This window comes from Bombus bifarius, unplaced genomic scaffold (genome assembly GCF_011952205.1).
Source record: "Bombus bifarius isolate JDL3187 unplaced genomic scaffold, Bbif_JDL3187 scf7180000009689_frag, whole genome shotgun sequence".
Lineage (NCBI taxonomy): Eukaryota > Metazoa > Arthropoda > Insecta > Hymenoptera > Apidae > Bombus > Bombus bifarius.
The window spans coordinates 3,505-23,162 of NW_022885276.1; the positions used below are offsets into that span (position 1 = coordinate 3,505).

The 19,658-nt window shown below is 35.0% G+C and overlaps 1 pseudogene; it reads left to right on the top strand.

The window, feature by feature from the left end:
* The first annotated feature begins 1,829 nt into the window (after nucleotides 1-1,829).
* LOC117215505 lies at nucleotides 1,830-3,830 on the top strand (annotated as a pseudogene).
* The last annotated feature ends 15,828 nt before the right edge of the window (nucleotides 3,831-19,658 follow it).

A 19,658-nucleotide genomic window follows, 5' to 3' on the forward strand; every position in this document is an offset into this window, starting at 1 on the left:
CTTGTTACTCAACGACTTTGCTAGTACTTTTTGAAACATAAAGTTAGTTTTCAATTAACACTTATACTAGAGGCGGAATTATAAATGCAAAATAATTGATAATACTAATTTATAACTACCTAATTATTAGTATCTTAAAAAATATATTTATACAAAAATCACGATAATCATGAAAATGGGGAAATCCTATATTCTCGAATCAACTCACAATTTATTTTGTATATTAATTAGATTCCGCGCTCATCAGTACGTACTCACTGGCGACATCGAGAAAATGTATCGGCAATTCCTCGTACGACCAGAGGATCGGAAATATCAAAGGATATTATGGCGCAGCGCGAGTGGAGAAACAGAAACATATGAGCTTAACACCGTAATACTCTTATCATAGAAATAGAAGCAGTCCTCAATTCCCGCCCGCTAACTCCTATCTCCACCGATCCAAATGATCTCCTAGCCCTCACTCCCGGACATTTCCTCATTGGCGATTCATTAATGTGCTTACGTGATCGAGATTTCAGAGACATTCCATCGAACCGACTCTCCAAATGGCAGCATATCCAACAGCTTAAACAACATTTTTGGAACCGCTGGCATAAGGAGTATTTGAACGAGCTAACCAACCGCAATAAATGGAGCGAGGGTGGACACAGCATCCAAAAGGGCACAATCGTCATCCTCAGAGAGGACAACGTTCCCTCCATGCATTGGCCTCTGGGCCGAGTTATCAAGGTTCATCCAGGCGCCGATGGTGTCATCCGGACAGCTACAGTTCAGACGGCAAAGAGCATTTTGGATCGGGGCGTCAAAAGGCTTGTCCCACTGCCAATTCAACCCGATCTCGAGAAACCCGAACAACTAGCCACCGAGACGAAATAAGATGGGAACTTCAACCACACCTCCCTAGTTTGATCGGTACCCTCTCAACGGTGGGAGAATGTTACGCCATTCGGCTTACCATAGGTCATATTCTTAACTATCGATCGCGCCACTATAATGTCGCAGACGGATCGTCGCGTCTGCCCGGCAAACAAACATTGTAGTGGCAAGCGCGTGGTTCATTAAGCAGGGCGACTTCCAGAAACGTCGACTCGTGGCCCGTATTTTACCTCGCAGTAAAAGAATGTGGCGTGATCCGAACGTAGTAGGGGTCGCCTTCCAGAAAAAACGAAAAAAATCGAAAGGCGTTCAGAACTTTTCGAGAAGTCGAACCGTCAACACATGTGGTATGTCGCGCATTACTTATCAACCAAAACGCAGTTACATTTTTTTTGTTTCATTTATATCTTTATAGTTAATAAGTTGTTGAAATAAACATTAATTTATTTGTGTTAATTCTGTGGAATTTCATTGAACTACCCTTATTATCATAATCGAAATAAGGGGATCGATCAGTTCGTGGCGTCGATTATTTAATCGTAACGGGAACTTACAACTCTCGTTGACGTGCTATCTCGCGATCGCGTCTCTCCGCGAACGGTCGAAACAAAATGATTCACTAAAAACTGTCCTGAATTCCTAAGAATTTATTTACCGCAAAACTGACAAAGTGTTTATTTAAAAAATGAGGTTGAAGGTAGTCCTTTTCTTTCATTTCATTCATTTTCATTTTCTTTCTTAAGTATGGCTAACACAATATCTAATCAATTAAAATTTTATATTTTCACGTGAAAAGTTTCTTTAGATAATTATTATCAACATGATGACTAACTCTTACGGATTAATACGTGTCTGTAGGGCAATCCGGTGGACTTGATCGGCTTTTTACTTCGAAAGTTGAGTAATCGGTGTCGCTTTCTTACGCATCTTTGAACTGTATAAATGTTTTAAAATTGTTTGATCCAGAATGTACCACACCGGACAATCAAGAAGGCAGGTGCCTTGACTACAGAAAATGTAAACCTCTGCAAGAAATATGGCAGATAAAGTACCGTACAGCCACCGATTTTTATAGACGATCAGTGTGCAGATACCAGGGCAATGTTACGATCGTTTGCTGTCCGAACGATCCAAACAAAGAGAAGAGAGAAATTTTAATAAAAACTGTGTATAAGTATAAGGCTTTGCGACCACCATACTGTGGTTTTAGCAACGTCTCTCATACCAGGGTGGTCGATGGTAAACCAGCTGAACTTGGTACGTTTTATGTCTTTCTTTCCGATTAATAATAAGCCATTTACTGCAAAGAATGAACTTTAAAGGCATTAAACAGCACATCAATGTACATTTCAATTAGACTAAATAATAATGCTATGATTTTATCGGTAGTAACTTTACTTATTAACTTGAATTATTTCTTTCTTTTACTTCATGTTAGGAAGAGTATCTTTTTGCTTGAAATAAAAAATTGATATAGGAGTAATAATATGGATAGAGATCAAAAACTGTTAGGGCAGAAATTACACGTTTGAACTTTACAGTTCAGTATAGTTCAAATAGAAATTATATAGAATTATTTAATAATTTGTATTCCACTGGAATAAAAATTTAATTTCTGTCTTTATCAAATCTCTATTTCAGAGTATTTGTACGTATGTACTTATCGTCTGCTGTATGATCGAATATCGAATAGGTAATAATCGTTGTTACTCGTTATGTGAGAAAAAATTATGTATATTCACAACTATGACTATTGCATTTTAGGCGCTTGGCCATGGATCGCTGCATTAGGTTTTCGCAATTCCCGAAACCCAGACAAACCACTATGGAAGTGCGGAGGTTCCCTGATATCGGCTAGGCATGTTTTGACCGCAGCACATTGTGCACATATGGATGGAATAAAAAACATACACAATCATAATATTGCCATTCTTAGATTGGTGGAGGAGGTGCCATTTTCGAGTAACTCCTCAAATATATATATATATATATATATATATATATATATGCTATTGAGTATTACTGAAGTATCATATCCTGAAATTTCTTACTGTACAAATATATTATGTCATAAAGCGTGTACAATTCTTTCTCATACTTTTGGTCATTCGTTTCCTGCATTTTCATTTATTTTTTTATTTTTCAGGGTACGTATATCCCATTTGTACGAAAGAGCCCCTACGAAAGAGCAACTTCGTCGGCTATAACCCCTTGTTGCTGGATGGGGAGCGTTAAGATATAGTAAGTGATATCAATTTTATAATAAAATTAAACAGTTCCAGTCTTAAATATCTTTCCTATTTTCTTCGTAGGACGACCACGACGTAATGCATTAATGGAAGTACAAATGCCAGTGATTAAGAACGCCGAATGCAAAATAGCTTATTCCAAATTTCCTAATGCACCTGATATCACTGATGGTATAATATGCGCCGAACATGCTCAGGGTGGAGAGGATTCTTGTACGGTAATTAAGTTACAGAGTTACTACAAACTATACGGTATCTGAAGACACGTCAATTCGAATTAACATCAAATCGACGTCTTAAACATTAGAAATAATAGATAAACACAATTTAATAGTTTTGCCCACTTCTCACACCTCATTATGGTATTTAATCTAATTTCCTTCTAATCTTAGTTTTGCTCAAAATACATATAACATGTACATTATAAATTGGAGTATTTCTATACACAAATCAATAGAAGATTATTACTGTATATAAGTATAATTTCAATACAATTCGATCGATATATTTCAGTATCTTTGATTAAAAATTTAACGATCCTTTCAGGCTGACCTCGGCGGACCACTGCTGATACAACATGAATTAACCTCGTATTTAATAGGTATTGTGTCTTACGCTTATAAGTGCGGCACAGCTGGCTATCCCAGCGTTTACACTAGGGTCACATCGTACCTTGACTTCATTCTCCAAGCGATGCAATAATATGATATTACTGTTCCATAAATATCATTGTGTAAAAAACGTAAAGTTGGATTTTCTTATTGTGGAGATAAGAAACAGCTCAAATTCACATTGTTTTGTACGTTACAAATTATAGGCTTAAAATGTACGAAATGTAACTTTGAAACGACACTAATTTTTTACGCACGATAAACCTCCACGACTTAGGTATGTAAAGATGATAAACGTATATTAATTCTATTAATTTGGTAATAATAAACCAACTTTCTGAGAAGTTCTGTAAATTTCGTTTCTGTTGTATCAAGAGAATAATGGAATATTCCACTTAGATCGTATACTTCTTGTATGTACATACAAAATTTTCCTGCTAATCAAAAACACTTCATAAGATAGAGAGCTTCTGGAGATTCGGACACAGAGAGTGCATAAAATACAAGATAAGTCTCGTGTCTATCAAAATTATTTTCTATTCGCTAAAAACGTCCTGTGTACTCATGCAATCACATGCAACCTCGAAACTTCGCTTATTTTTTATCACTTTCCAATTCAATACACTGTTTCTGCATTTTTGACTATATGTAAGAGAAATTTCCATTCAGCCAAAGGTGTACTTACAGATTATAGATTCCTATACGACTCTCGATAAAATTTATCCGCACACCAGATAGTTAAAACTTCTGTCGACCGTATTGATCCATCTGCACTCTTCGTATGACGTCAATATCTGTTCAGTGCTGCTGCGTAGGTTTCATTGTGTTACGTCAATTCGTTTGTGACTGTTGCGCGAGTAATGGCGCTTTGCAATGGCGATTTGCAGGAAAACAGTGCAGGATGCTGTGATTCGTTTCTTGTGGTCGGAAGTTATGTTTGATGCCTATATTTATCAAAGATTTAATGCACATTATGGAGAAAGTGTTTTGTCACGAAGTGTGTTTGAATGGGCACAAAAGTTCAAAGAAGATCGCACAAGTGTTATGAAAAAACAGCTGGACGCCCGTCCACATCCACGACGACAACATTGAACGTGCTCATGAACTTATGCTCTATGGAATAGACGAGTGACACTGGATAATGTGGCAAATCATTTGCAAATCAGCCACGGCTCTGCTTATGCAATAGTGCACGACAGATTTGGGTTTTAAAAAGTTTGTGCGAGATGGATGCCGAGAAAGCTGATGAAAAGGTGAAGACGACGATGCATTCGTGGTTCGCAGCTCAGCCCAAAACATTTTTTAACGAGAAAATACGAAGGTCCTTCAGCAAATGGACAAAGTGTATACAGAAATTGAGTGATTACGTCAAAAAATGATGTATGTCTTTTTTGACAATTGCTTAAAATAAATTCTACACCGACAGAGCGGGTAACTTTTTACTCACCCTCGTAAGACACTTAAATTTCCAATCTATTATGATGAATAAAAGAGCTTATACTATTAAATCTAATTGTATTTTGTTGCATGAGAGTACACGTGTATGTGATGTACATTACCTTTATATCCCCTTGAACGCTTCAATATTGCGCATATATACTATATTTTGTACAGCTTCTATAAAATTTTGTATGTTTGTTTAGGCTGTCAATCTAGAGGCTGGAGTACAAAGAAGTGGCACAATGATGTGGGCTGATGACATTTATAATTATCAAGGAATCACCCCTACATTCGCTCAGGTATATATCGTTGACTATAATGTATTTAACATATATGATTGTTAGAATATTAATAATTAATTTTTAATTCTATCAGAATTTTAATGAAACTGTCCCTTGGGAAGGAAGAACTGATACCTTGATATCACGGTTTGTACATCCTATATATACGACAAATTTTAGAACATTATATAACGAAGAACCAGATCGCCGTGGCCATGTGATGTGAATAAAAGGACTTGAATTTGATGATATTTTTATAATGTTTGATAACATAACTAAGTATCTTCACAGTAAGATAGGATGACATGGTTTACATGATCTTAATGTTGTTCACTTGAGTGATGATATTATAAGGAAAAGTGTAATATCACAGGTAGGATGATTCATAATTTAGAACTACTAACTCATGTATGTATTAAAAATTAAAGAAATATATTAAATTTTATAGGATATTTATGTTTAGTAACCAGTAATTCAGAGATTGGTATTCATGGTTACTATAACGAGGCTGTAGAAACGCACCCTTTCTTCTTTGCAAATGGTCCTGTATTTATGTCTAAGCCGAAACTGGAACCTCTGAATAATTTAGATTTATTCTTGTTATTTTCTAAAATACTTATCTACAGTATACCATAAGGAATGATACCGTATCGCACCTAATCAAGTGCCTTAAGAAACATCAACAGGATATCACAGTAATCCCTTATCGACTGATATGTAAGTAAAAGTTATGTGTCATTGTTATACACAGTTATGTGTTAGTGTTATACACAGTTATTTATCATTTTCTATTAATTCAGTTGTAGCCACTACAATATCTATGACACTGGTAGTAATTATGAGAACAATAATGATGTTCTATAAGAGGAAATGATGATTAGGAACAAAAACTTACAGGTAAGTCAAAGTATATGTTATTTGCCATTTGAAAAGAAAGTTACTAACTTAGAATTTTTTGATAAATAATAATTGTGCAAAATATATTGGATTTCAAATTTGTCAAAAATTGAAATTTAAGAAGCATTGTAATAATATAACATTAATATTTTGATTTTTCAGGAGATGTCATGCGGTGGATGGATAATATGTAAAAAATATTAAGCAGTATATGAATTTTCATATTGCGTAGAGATAACAAAATGAATTTTAAAAAATGTCGACATGGTAATAAGAAATAGCATCATGACAAAGAATATATAAAGACAGTTTCATTTTTTATAAATAAAAATTTGTTGTTCCAGATTTTGAAATATAGTGAAACGTTTAATTAGTATCTTAATATCTTTAAATAATTATTATTTTAGAATCAATTGTAATTGTATCATACGTACTTTTGAATTTGTGCAAGAACATATGTAATTTTGAAGTAGTTATTATTAGGAAATTGTTAGACGCGAACAGTATGCGAAAAGTTAGTATGCAGTGTAATAATTATCAATCAAAACACAAGAATTAAATTCTTGAGGAAAAAATTTCCGGAATTTCTTATTTACACGATTATAAAGAAATCCATAATAAAAAGGAGCTGCTTTCTAATACTTCTCTTCCTTGTAATGCCTATGTTAATGATAACGAGGTTCGACTTTTTGTTTTTAGAGGGATACTGGAAAATTTGAAAGTACAGTACCATTGGGAAGAAAATCACGATATTGAAAACGATATTTGCAAGTAAATTTCCAAAAAATCTGTTTTCAAATTTTCGCTTTCTATTTCACATTAAAAGAAAGGGCTGCCTTCTTTCTCTGCAAGACAAAACAAACATTCTGAATCTCGTATCAATGAATGATGTCAATAAGTTATTTTTCTTTTCAGATTGAACAATATTCCAGATTTATTCATAATTTCATACTACGCGAAGAATAGACTTTCATAGGTATATAAAGGAAATATTAAGTATAGGAAAACTCTTTTTCGTTGTAGGTGACATATGCTTCACGGTTGAACACGTGTATTTTTGAACACATATAAATGAAAAAGTACTCTTATGGAGAAAAAGAATTGATACCTTCGATTGACATTAGATAATGTATATAAACTTATGAACAATCACTATCGGTTTGTATTTTAGGTGCACACGCAGATTTGTTGGAATTCTTATAAAATGTACATCCTGTACGAACGTTTTATTCTTCCAAATTTTACGATACTATGTCTCATATAATAACTATATGGATTAAACGTAATATAAATGATCCGAAAATAGACTCGAACGACATTAATTGTCTTTCTATTTATACCAATATCGAAAATACAAGTAAAGCCGGAGCAATAGTATGCAATCATAGCATATTCAGAATGCACAGTATTATCATGAAATGTAAATGAATCAGTTGTAAACGAACGATTTTACTGTAAAATCGTTGCCTCCTTTTTTTCATCTGAAATATAGCAGCAATGAGTACATTCTTTTAATATATAATAAAACGAGATATCTTTATAAAGTTACATATGTCATCACTGGTAACTGTTATCTCGTATGACACCAAATATACCGTTAGTATGGAATGATATTTTTATGAAGATATACTTTAATGATAGATTTTATGAATGAAACGTTATATAAGAAAAATTATCTCTTGTCATTCTATGAAGTGTAGTAGCTAACGAAGATTAATTTTACGAAGTATTGGAGCAAAAGAGAATTAAAAAATTAAAAAGATCTAAATAAGATTGTTCGTGTGGCTTAATTATCTCAATTCTGGTACACCACTTGTTACATTCTAACTAATTAGCGCTAAACAATAACTTGCAAATATTAAAGATATTAACACCTTAATATTAACACCTAAAGGTTTTCAGGAAATTTTATAATATTTGATTATTGTATATCTAGTCATTGATTGATAAAATTTCTTGTATAAGCATAGATCGAGGTTGACGTCATACGCAGATTGCATATCATTGACAGGTATCGTTTTAATTTATTTTATGGCTAGAATCATTTGAATATTATACGAATAATTATTTCCATTCGAACGATTAATAAATCACGTACCTATAAAAGATATATTATGAAAAAGACGTGACGAAACAAAAAAATATTGGAAATTCCGTTGTCTGTTGATTTTTATTTCCATGTAATTACATATGAAATGGGTAATTCATTAACATCTCCTCGAATCGAATATAATTCGTTACACTTCACAACGATTCAAATAATGGACGGGAAATATATAATAAGTTTCCTGTCCTTGCGTTAAAATAGTACTGTACAAATCAGATGATACAGGAAATACCCAAAAAACCCAATTACATCCACATTGCATGACAGCACACTTGCAATGGATTTTTGTGATTTCAATGTCACAATGACACAACTAATCAGAACACGTTCGAGGCTATAGACATTGAAATTACCGCGTGTTTAATACGTTTAAAGCATAAATCTAAATTTCACGCGATTATTTCTTTGTACATTGTGAAACTCTTAAATTATCTTAATCGAATAAATAATCCTAATGTAATGAAACATCTTGAAATAGACCTAGATATCTGAAACAGAAACTCGAAGGATAAGAAATCCTAAAAGGTACTAATCCTAAAATAACAAACTCCTAAATAATAAACAAGTGATAAAACCTGTTATAAATAATAAACCTTACCTGGAATAATCAAATCCTAACTAATCGAAAATAAAATAATGCAAGCAATTCTTAATCTTTCAAGTAATTTTTCCGAAAACACAGAAAGATAGAGAAATTAAAAAGACGCAGCACAAATTGCAGCACAATGAAAGTTTCAGAGCGATGAATACGATCGTATTAAACTAAATAATTTTCAAAAGTGAAATTACACTGAAACGTATATCGATGATATTTGTCATTTCTACGATCTGTTTCGCTTGATCGTGCTTCTTTTCTGATGTAAATTCAATTTATAATACGAACTAAGTTTCCTTTATTATTAGTCCTGCGTCTTTTTAATTCGTCACTTCTTTTATTTCAGAACAATGACGGGCTCCAAGATGCTGTTCGGATGTTTGGCGTTAATTGCTTTTCTGCATCCATTAGTTCACGTTTGTACTTCGAGTAGTACAGCTCAAGGTTTGTACTTCGAGTTGTCTTTTTCCATGCACTTCAAATTCCAATACGATCTGGTCACGTGGCCTTCGTACAATTTCGAAATTTTACCTGTTTGGTAATCGTCAATGAAAAAAGAAGTTATGCGTGACCTCAACACATTGAAACAATTTTTATGATTTTTTATTTGCCGGTTGGTCAGCAAGTTAATGGAAACATTTCACTTAACTATTCGCGTTAATTTCTTCGGTTTAACTTTTGGGAAATGCTTCGTTAGCTTCGGGAATATTCCAACGATTCGTTTTACGTACAAAATAAGCATGATAAATATTACATCACGGTAATGTAATATCGGAATATATTAAAGGTGTAATTTTGTCCGATTAATTATAATTTATTAATAATGGATTGAAAATACAGATATTAGTTAGACAGAGAAACGATGTTTGATTAACAGGAAAACTAAATGCAACGCTCGTATTTACAACAAATAACTTGACAACTATTTGGTAACTCTCTCTCTCTCTCTCTCTCTCTCTCACTAGCAACTCTAACACTCGACAACACTCGCAACTCAATTCTAACGACTCTATGCTTCGACGTCTCGATCAACTCTGATTCTCGCAACACGCACACTTTTCGATTCGCCTTGGATAGCGAAACCGTCCTTCTTCTAACGCGTTTTTAAAACGCGATGACGCTATCACTTTCTAAAAGCGTCGTCTTTACATTTCCGATGGCCACGGGCACATCCGACTGCCAGATATACAATGTATTATAAGAGTATCATTACCATACTTTTCATGAAAAGAGCAATTTTTCTTGATAACTATACTCTGTAACATAGATTGAAGTCGCTGATTTGATCCCTCTGATATCGTTGTTTTATGAGAGTCTCGCCTGGTCTTGATTGGTTCTGTTGACTCTTATCGTTGTGAAAAATCGATTCGTTGTGTACCTTTTTTGTATAGAGAATTATTTTGTGGTAGAATATAATGTTGTAATATTTGTGGTCTTTACTTTACTAATTTTGTCACTGAGCCGCTCTTTGGCTCGTTGAGCGATTCATATTCCGCATATATTCCGTACTTGCTTCGCTTGGTACTTTTATAATTTTCGCAGTTACAATAAAAAATTTAATTCTTAACAGATTAAAGATTTAACCTCTTGCTTTATAGTGTACAATAATTTTTTTTTTTTTGTATAGGTTATGTGATCCATAGTTTGAGTAACTAGTACATATATATATTTACGTGACAAGCTTTCATTTCAATCTATATTTAAGATTAATATTTTATCAGTTTCTGTTCGTAACAACATCGAAGTAGTCAATAAGTTTGAAGAGTATAATTAAGGAAGTTATGAAGCAAGAGGTTAAGAACAAATTCTGAAAGAGGTTATGTACAACTCAGTAGTACTGCTTTACATTACTTTGCGAATTACTTTTCAAGCATAAAAATAATTTAACAGCCACTTATAGTTACTTCCTTACCATTACATTCATTACATTCGTTTGATTTTGTAAACAAAATAACCACGCTGACCAGTCTCTTATTTAAAATAGAATTATTTTGTCATATATCCAACAGTTTACTTTCTCTTCGCTTTGTCTCGTATTACGACTTTATAACGGTGTTTCTTTAAACTTTAAACGATCGTAATAAATGTATTTACGGACGATGACTGATATCTGGTCTGTCTTAAAGTTTCAACTAATTAGTGCCCCGTTACTTTGGACGTTATGAAATGTTGTATAACCAATGACTTATCTTCTCTTTTGGTAGTTGCATAAGAGAAGACTGAGCCATTGAAACGCTCGAATAGATTAGCTGATTCGCTTAACGTATTTTTACTTCCGACGAGCTAAACACAAGAACAGAAAGCACATAAGGAATAATACAGAAACGTCAAACGTATACAGAAATATATTTCGTAAAAGCATTAGTACGTAACATGTCTTTATAATTCTATTTATGTATAGTAAAATGGCTTGTTTCCATTTTCATGAATTATAACTGACGTTTCAAAGCATTCATGTAGATATGTAACTCTCGTTAATTAATAATTTAACAATGCGTCATGAAACGTATCATTTTCGTTTCTTCCTTTGTTTCGTTATACACAGGAACGAATTTGTAAATAAAGATGTATAATCAACGATAACATATGACAGCCAGTATAATAACTGTCAGCAAAGGAAGAGGTCGGTAAAATGATTGTGGTTGATCTCAGTGTATCGGTAAATAAGCTTCGACAGACGTTGCCGGGGGACTCGGTGTCGGTGAAACCGCGTCGATGAAATGATTGTCAGTGATTTAAAGATAACCCAATTTATTGATCTGTCTCCACTTCATGGCGTTGTACGTCTCTCTATAAAACATATTCTACCTCGGAGGGCTGAAAAATTTAACTTGGTCTCACTGGACTGGACTGTAAGTAAGAAAATTGAAATGCAAAATCCACGTGTGAGCGCAACGGTTTAGATGGAAAGTTCGATAGAACAATTATGTATATTAGCCTGAAAGAAAGCTCGTGGCTTCGCACGCAACACGTAATTTCCCTCGCTGAAATAATCCTATTACAACGATACGATTTAAAATTTTCCTTAACAGACCTCGCAATGTAATTCTTCGTCTACAATTTTTTATTCGGCCTGAAACAAGAGACTTTCGAAGCCTTATAGAGTCTCGCGAATCTAAAAGTCAGGTTTCAACGTATTTTCGCGTCTTATTCTATAATACTGAAGACATTAAAGGTGTTAACGATTATTGTCTCACTATGTACGTACATCAAACGAGTACTTACGTAAGAGACGAATGGAAATGGAAACAGCCGAGAATAATTGAAGATAATTTGAATACGTTCCAGGCTATAATACAATTTCTCGTGAACCGTAATTGATTCGCAGAAGGGAATTGCTGCTTCTCACGACTAGCAAAGTGTTTCGCAAAAAAAAAAAGAAAAGAAAAATGGTATCGGAAGGATAGAAAAAAAGCGGTGGCCTACATCAAGCAATCTTCATGCCGATAATGCATTTATTATTCAGTTCGTTCATTCTCTATCGCGTAACATTTTATACTCTATAATCTTGACGTTTTATTTCACAGAAGCGTTTGAATATCCATAAAAATTAAATGAACCAATGTATTCATTATCTTATAGAGAAGATATATTATTTTTAATTATGTTCCAATTATTTATCATGATCCTGATTTCCTTATTCTGAAAATTTGAAAGAAAGTTTTGTAGTTTGATACTTTCAGCGACAAAGGGTCAATATTGCTTTAGTATATTTCGTCACATATACATGTATATCTATATGTCGGAGATGAAAGGACACCGGAACCTTTGGATAGCCCCGCAACATTGCAATCTAAAGTCTACTATAACTGTAACTAAACTATTGTAGTTATTCAATCCGATTGTAATTGTTCGAGATTAGTGACGGTGAGCTTTGGCTCGAGGTGACAGTCTGTCGCCCAACGTAGCCGCGGTCAAGGGATGAACGCTTTGCCTAACAAAGGTATGGAGTAATTCTATAGCTCTCCTTAAAAGAAATATTCGTGGCGACACGCGACAGTAAACATTCCAACGGTTTCTGTCCCGTGGCTCGCCACACGCAGACCCTATTCTTCGAGTAAGATGATTGCCAGATGTCGATGCGTCTCCGCAGTACATGTTCGGCTAGCCCGAGGGCCCGTTATAAATCTTAAGGTTTAGTTAACTAAAGTCCTTCAAACAGACGAACAGTCTTTGTCCCAACTACGGGAAGATAGGGGAGACATATTTTTCAACGAGCGGCGTCTCCCACTAGCAACTTTCCCTCGAGGGCGGCTAGCATCTTTTTCTAACCACCGATATGGAGGTTGACCAATTAGCAGCAACGCCAATTTCCCTTACTTTCTGAACGAAGGCTTTTCTCGACGAATCCGATGATCTCGTGTCCTTAGACACACCCCATTATAGTTTTCCTCTGTGGCATCATCGGGACGGGACGGGCATTCTTTTATGCGCTCCCGTCGACCAAAGAGTAACGTTTTTACGCTCAGCAATTATTTTTACGAGTCAGACTTAGATTCAGCGAGAACGCCCATCTGTCATCCCGTTGGCCGCGGATTCGTTATTGAACCGGAGACCACTGTCACTAGTGTCGCGGACGTCTCACCGCCGTGGTAGATTGTCAAACCTGTGTTATTCATACCTGTGTCAATAAATCGTATCTTCGTTACACCGCAACGATGGCTACCTTCAATGAAGACTCCTCAAACACCGACAACCCTATCCCCAATGTCATTCCGACATATATATCCACCGAAAATGCGCTCCTGTAGACAAACGCTCGATTCGCGTCATAGCTTGTCGCATCTCAATCCGTTGGAAAAAGTTTTTCCTGTAGCATATTTTATTTTTACGAACCAACAAGGTCTTTGTTTATTTCCTTCTTTTTTTTGCTCCAATTCCCCCATTGTTTTTTCAAGGATAGTATTTCAGAGCCATTAGTCAAGTTCATTGTAACAATAAACGTACGTTTCGGAAACATTTTGTGCTGTGAAACAGAATACACTAAAGTTTGAAGGTCACATCGATTTTCGAAAGTTTATAAATGGAGGTGTATGACAGTATCACCAGCTGTTGCTGTCCAAGTAACTCCAACAACGAAATACTACAACGATTCCAATCGAAAACGCTAAGAGCCTTAATAGACGCACCTTGGTATGTTACCAACGAAACCATCCATCGCGACCTCAAGATACCTACAGTCAAAGAGGAAATAGCAAAATATAGCGACAGATATAGCAAAAGAGTCAAGAAACACCGAAACCCGCTAATCACTGGACTACTCGATACGACGGACCAGATTCGATTTCTTTTTACTACAGACATGCAAGAAATTCCGTCTTGGAAAGCGATGTTGCGAGTTCGAATGCCTGGACCATCTGAAGAGCATTACCGGAACTGGTAAAGTTTATGTCGTTGATGATAATAATTCCTCCACGACTCAGCCACAAAAGCTACTCTGGGTGATGAGCTTAATGGTGCTGTTGCGGCTATTTTAATTTTTCAACAGGGATCCAGATGGCGCCGTTGACGAAATTCTTTCATTATAAACGTCAACGATCAACATCAGCCATCAGGGAACGAAGAAGGTACGCTGTAACGTGTCTGAGTAATTATACCTCGAGAAGTACATACAGTTATGTAATGAAGATTCGTATGTGAGTGTTTGTTTTCTCATTTCTTTTCCCTTTGTTTCATTTGAATGGATTTTTGTACTCAAAGAGCGAGGTAAGATTACGTCAGATACGTTTTTACATATGCTAAAAAAATGGAAAATGATGACGATGAATCAATGACACGTAGAAAATTATAATCTATTGTATTGCTGTTATCTAATGGTGTTGTAGTTGACTGTATGGTGGATGTATCTAATGGTGTTGTAGTTGACTGTATGTTGTTCAATATTGCTATGAAACTCTTCTGATTCATTGTCACTTATACGAAGGATGGAAGTATACGAATTGGGAGAAGTCAGGTTGAGAGATGCAAGATTTATACGCTCGTTCTGTCAGTTATCCCAGTGTCTGTTACGCGATAGAAAATGAACGAACTGAATAATAAATGCATTATCGGCATGAAGATTGCTTGATGTAGGCCACCGCTTTTTTTCTATCCTTCCGATACCATTTTTCTTTTTTTTTTTTTTTTTTGCGAAACACTTTGCTAGTCGTGAGAAGCAGCAATTCCCTTCTGCGAATCAATTACGGTTCACGAGAAATTGTATTATAGCCTGGAACGTATTCAAATTATCTTCAATTATTCTCGGCTGTTTCCATTTCCATTCGTCTCTTACGTAAGTACTCGTTTGATGTACGTACATAGTGAGACAATAATCGTTAACACCTTTAATGTCTTCAGTATTATAGAATAAGACGCGAAAATACGTTGAAACCTGACTTTTAGATTCGCGAGACTCTATAAGGCTTCGAAAGTCTCTTGTTTCAGGCCGAATAAAAAATTGTAGATGAAGAATTACATTGCGAGGTCTGTTAAGGAAAATTTTAAATCGTATCGTTGTAATAGGATTATTTCAGCGAGGGAAATTACGTGTTGCGTGCGAAGCCACGAGCTTTCTTTCAGGCTAATATACATAATTGTCCTATCGAACTTTCCATCTAAACCGTTGCGCTCACACGTGGATTTTGCATTTCAATTTTCTTACTTACAGTCCAGTCCAGTGAGACCAAGTTAAATTTTTCAGCTCTCCGAGGTAGAATATGTTTTATAGAGAGACGTACAACGCCATGAAGGGGAGACAGATCAATAAATTGGGTTATCTTTAAATCACTGACAATCATTTCATCGACGCGGTTTCACCGACACCGAGTCCCCCGGCAACGTCTGTCGAAGCTTATTTACCGATACACTGAAATCAACCACAATCATTTTACCGACCTCTTCCTTTGCTGACAGTTATTATACTCGCTGTCATATGTTATCGTTGATTATACATCTTTATTTACAAATTCGTTCCTGTGTATAACGAAACAAAGGAAGAAACGAAAATGATACGTTTCATGACGCATTGTTAAATTATTAATTAACGAGAGTTACATATCTACATGAATGCTTTGAAACGTCAGTTATAATTCATGAAAATGGAAACAAGCCATTTTACTATACATAAATAGAATTATAAAGACATGTTACGTACTAATGCTTTTACGAAATATATTTCTGTATACGTTTGACGTTTCTGTATTATTCCTTATGTGCTTTCTGTTCTTGTGTTTAGCTCGTCGGAAGTAAAAATACGTTAAGCGAATCAGCTAATCTATTCGAGCGTTTCAATGGCTCAGTCTTCTCTTATGCAACTACCAAAAGAGAAGATAAGTCATTGGTTATACAACATTTCATAACGTCCAAAGTAACGGGGCACTAATTAGTTGAAACTTTAAGACAGACCAGATATCAGTCATCGTCCGTAAATACATTTATTACGATCGTTTAAAGTTTAAAGAAACACCGTTATAAAGTCGTAATACGAGACAAAGCGAAGAGAAAGTAAACTGTTGGATATATGACAAAATAATTCTATTTTAAATAAGAGACTGGTCAGCGTGGTTATTTTGTTTACAAAATCAAACGAATGTAATGAATGTAATGGTAAGGAAGTAACTATAAGTGGCTGTTAAATTATTTTTATGCTTGAAAAGTAATTCGCAAAGTAATGTAAAGCAGTACTACTGAGTTGTACATAACCTCTTTCAGAATTTGTTCTTAACCTCTTGCTTCATAACTTCCTTAATTATACTCTTCAAACTTATGGACTACTTCGATGTTGTTACGAACAGAAACTGATAAAATATTAATCTTAAATATAGATTGAAATGAAAGCTTGTCACGTAAATATATATATGTACTAGTTACTCAAACTATGGATCACATAACCTATACAAAAAAAAAAAAAAAAAAAATTATTGTACACTATAAAGCAAGAGGTTAAATCTTTAATCTGTTAAGAATTAAATTTTTTATTGTAACTACGAAAATTATAAAAGTACCAAGCGAAGCAAGTACGGAATATAGGGATATAGGAAGCGATGGGGAACAGCAAGTAACTCCAACATCGAAATACTACAACGATGCCAATCGAAAACGCTAAGAGCCTTAATAGACGCACCTTGGTATGTTACCAACGAAACCATCCATCGCGACCTCAAGATACCTACAGTCAAAGAGGAAATAGCAAAATATAGCGACAGATATAGTAAAAGAGTCAAGAAACACCGAAACCCCCTAATCACTGGACTACTCGATACGACGGACCAGATTCGCAGGCTGAAGAGGCACTACCCGCTAGACCTAAACGTTAGATTCATTTAATTATCCAAATTAAGCATATGCACTTACTTATAATACTTATAAATTATACCTATCTATAATAAGTATTAACTTATTGTAAATAAACAGCCATGTCACTGCGCCACGCCAGAAAAATTACTGAAAATTCTCAACGCGAGAATTGATTGTAATTCCAACAAATAAATAAAAAAAAAAAAAGCTGTTGAAGTCCCCAAGCGCCAAAATACGTTCTGACTACTATTTTATGTATCTCACAGAAGTATGTCTTCATTCATCATCTCCCATGCCATCCACCAACGTATTCTTAACATGTTATCTCCTAGTAAAATATTGATGTTGAGTCAGATATCCAACTGAATAATCTTTTCGGTGTCTACTACAAGACATTTAAAACCAAGGCTCGTACACACGTGTGCTTATACGTCAGATGTAGTACTTAACACGAAACCTGCTTATATTAATATTAAATTTATGCATAGTAGGATGTTCGACCTTTGTAAAAATGAAATTATAATACATACAGTTTCACCGTGGAAAAGTGAATCTTTCTAGCATGTCCACGCAAATGCAGGGGAGAGGAGGACTGTGCATGCACCAAACAACTTTACGTTCGTAATTTTTCACACAAATGTACAACTGTAGGGAAATAATTATCTCTGATTTTTCGGATGTTATGAATCGACAATATCGCATAACGGAATGCTGTGTTCTACGTATTCTATTTTTGTTACGAAAGTGGTACAAACGAAGTCCACATAAGAATAGTACAACAAAATCTGTTGAGGTTAGGTTATCGTGCAGATATCGCGGCTTTTGCATTGGAAATCACGCAACTGCCAGTCTCGTCGTTCCTTGTAAACGAAAGAAAGGTATTGTAATCGGTCGGAATTAACATAAAACTCGTCGCATGCGACCATATGGCCTGAATGTTGAATAAACGAGAGTAGAGCGCGAGCTATGTGATTCTAACCGTTTAGGCGGAAACTAATGATTGTAACCAGAGCCGAGATATATGCCAATATTACTTTGCTCGTGTAACGTCAATTCATATCAGAGACCAGGCCACACACCACGGACAGGATGGCACCCAGATGTCTGCATATCCTTGGCGCGCACCCTCAATAGTCTTAAGTGCCCACCAGGGGCCTTGGCATTTTTATAGTTAAGGTTCTTCGGACCAAGCGAGTATTTCCTGTCTTAAATTTCCCTTTACGTTTATTGTCTACCACGTGTTAGCTTAGAAAGTTGGTTTTCTCCACATCTGGTATGTTCCGTTGGCAACTTTCTCGCGAGGGCGGCTAAAACCCTTCCTGGTCTACCAACCGTCCTATTATCCAATCGGAGATGGTGTCTACTGCCCTCACTTCCTTAACCAAAATTGTCATCAACAAATCCGATAGTCCCGTGTCCTTAGACACTCCCACCCCTAGCTTTCCTCAGACACAGTATCGTCAGTAAAACTTCACTTATTCTGTATCCTTAGAATAGTCAACATATCTATGTCGGTCTCTACTCTTATAAGTCGCGTACTTAATGTATTGTTGTAACTAAGTCTTACATAACGTGGTTGGAGTGAATTGTGATTTATGTTAACTCAGTGCGTGTTACATTGTGATTGCTGAATTCATAATAAAGGTTGATTAAAACCAAGTTAATAGTTGTGTTACGACTCAACTATATTTTATTTTCACCAACCAACCCAAAAATTACGTGACACTCGACAAAGCGTATAAGATAAGGAGAGAATCGCGATAAGGTAGAACAAGAGACAGATATTCTCTACGTAAAGCAAGTCTGTCAACTAGATTGAAATCCTATAGCTATAACTACAGTGAATCCATATTCTGGCGAATTGTCTTTTCACAAATGAAGCTTCTGAAGAACGGAATTGATACAATAACTACTGTTCATTCATAACTACTGTTGTAAGAATCTATATATTTGTCTATCTATATCTATATATATCGATCTATATATATTTGTCAGAATGTCATTTTATCAAAAAACCCATCCTCTGTAATCATAGTTTAACGAAGCATAATTAATAGAAGAGGTAGAGCGTTAAGTGGAGATGATTTAATCACAGTTAAGTAGATAAATCTCTATATTAGTCTCTTTAATTAAAATGTCCTACGTTTTATTTGCGTCATTTTTTTCTTCATCCAATTTAAAATGTTTAAATAACAATAGCCTATACAATATAATTTTATGTAAAAAAATTGATTATACCATGTTTATTACAGATATTTAACATTTTTGTGTACATACAAAATTTAAATTATACCTCGCTTGAGAACAAAAATTCTATTTGTTTTC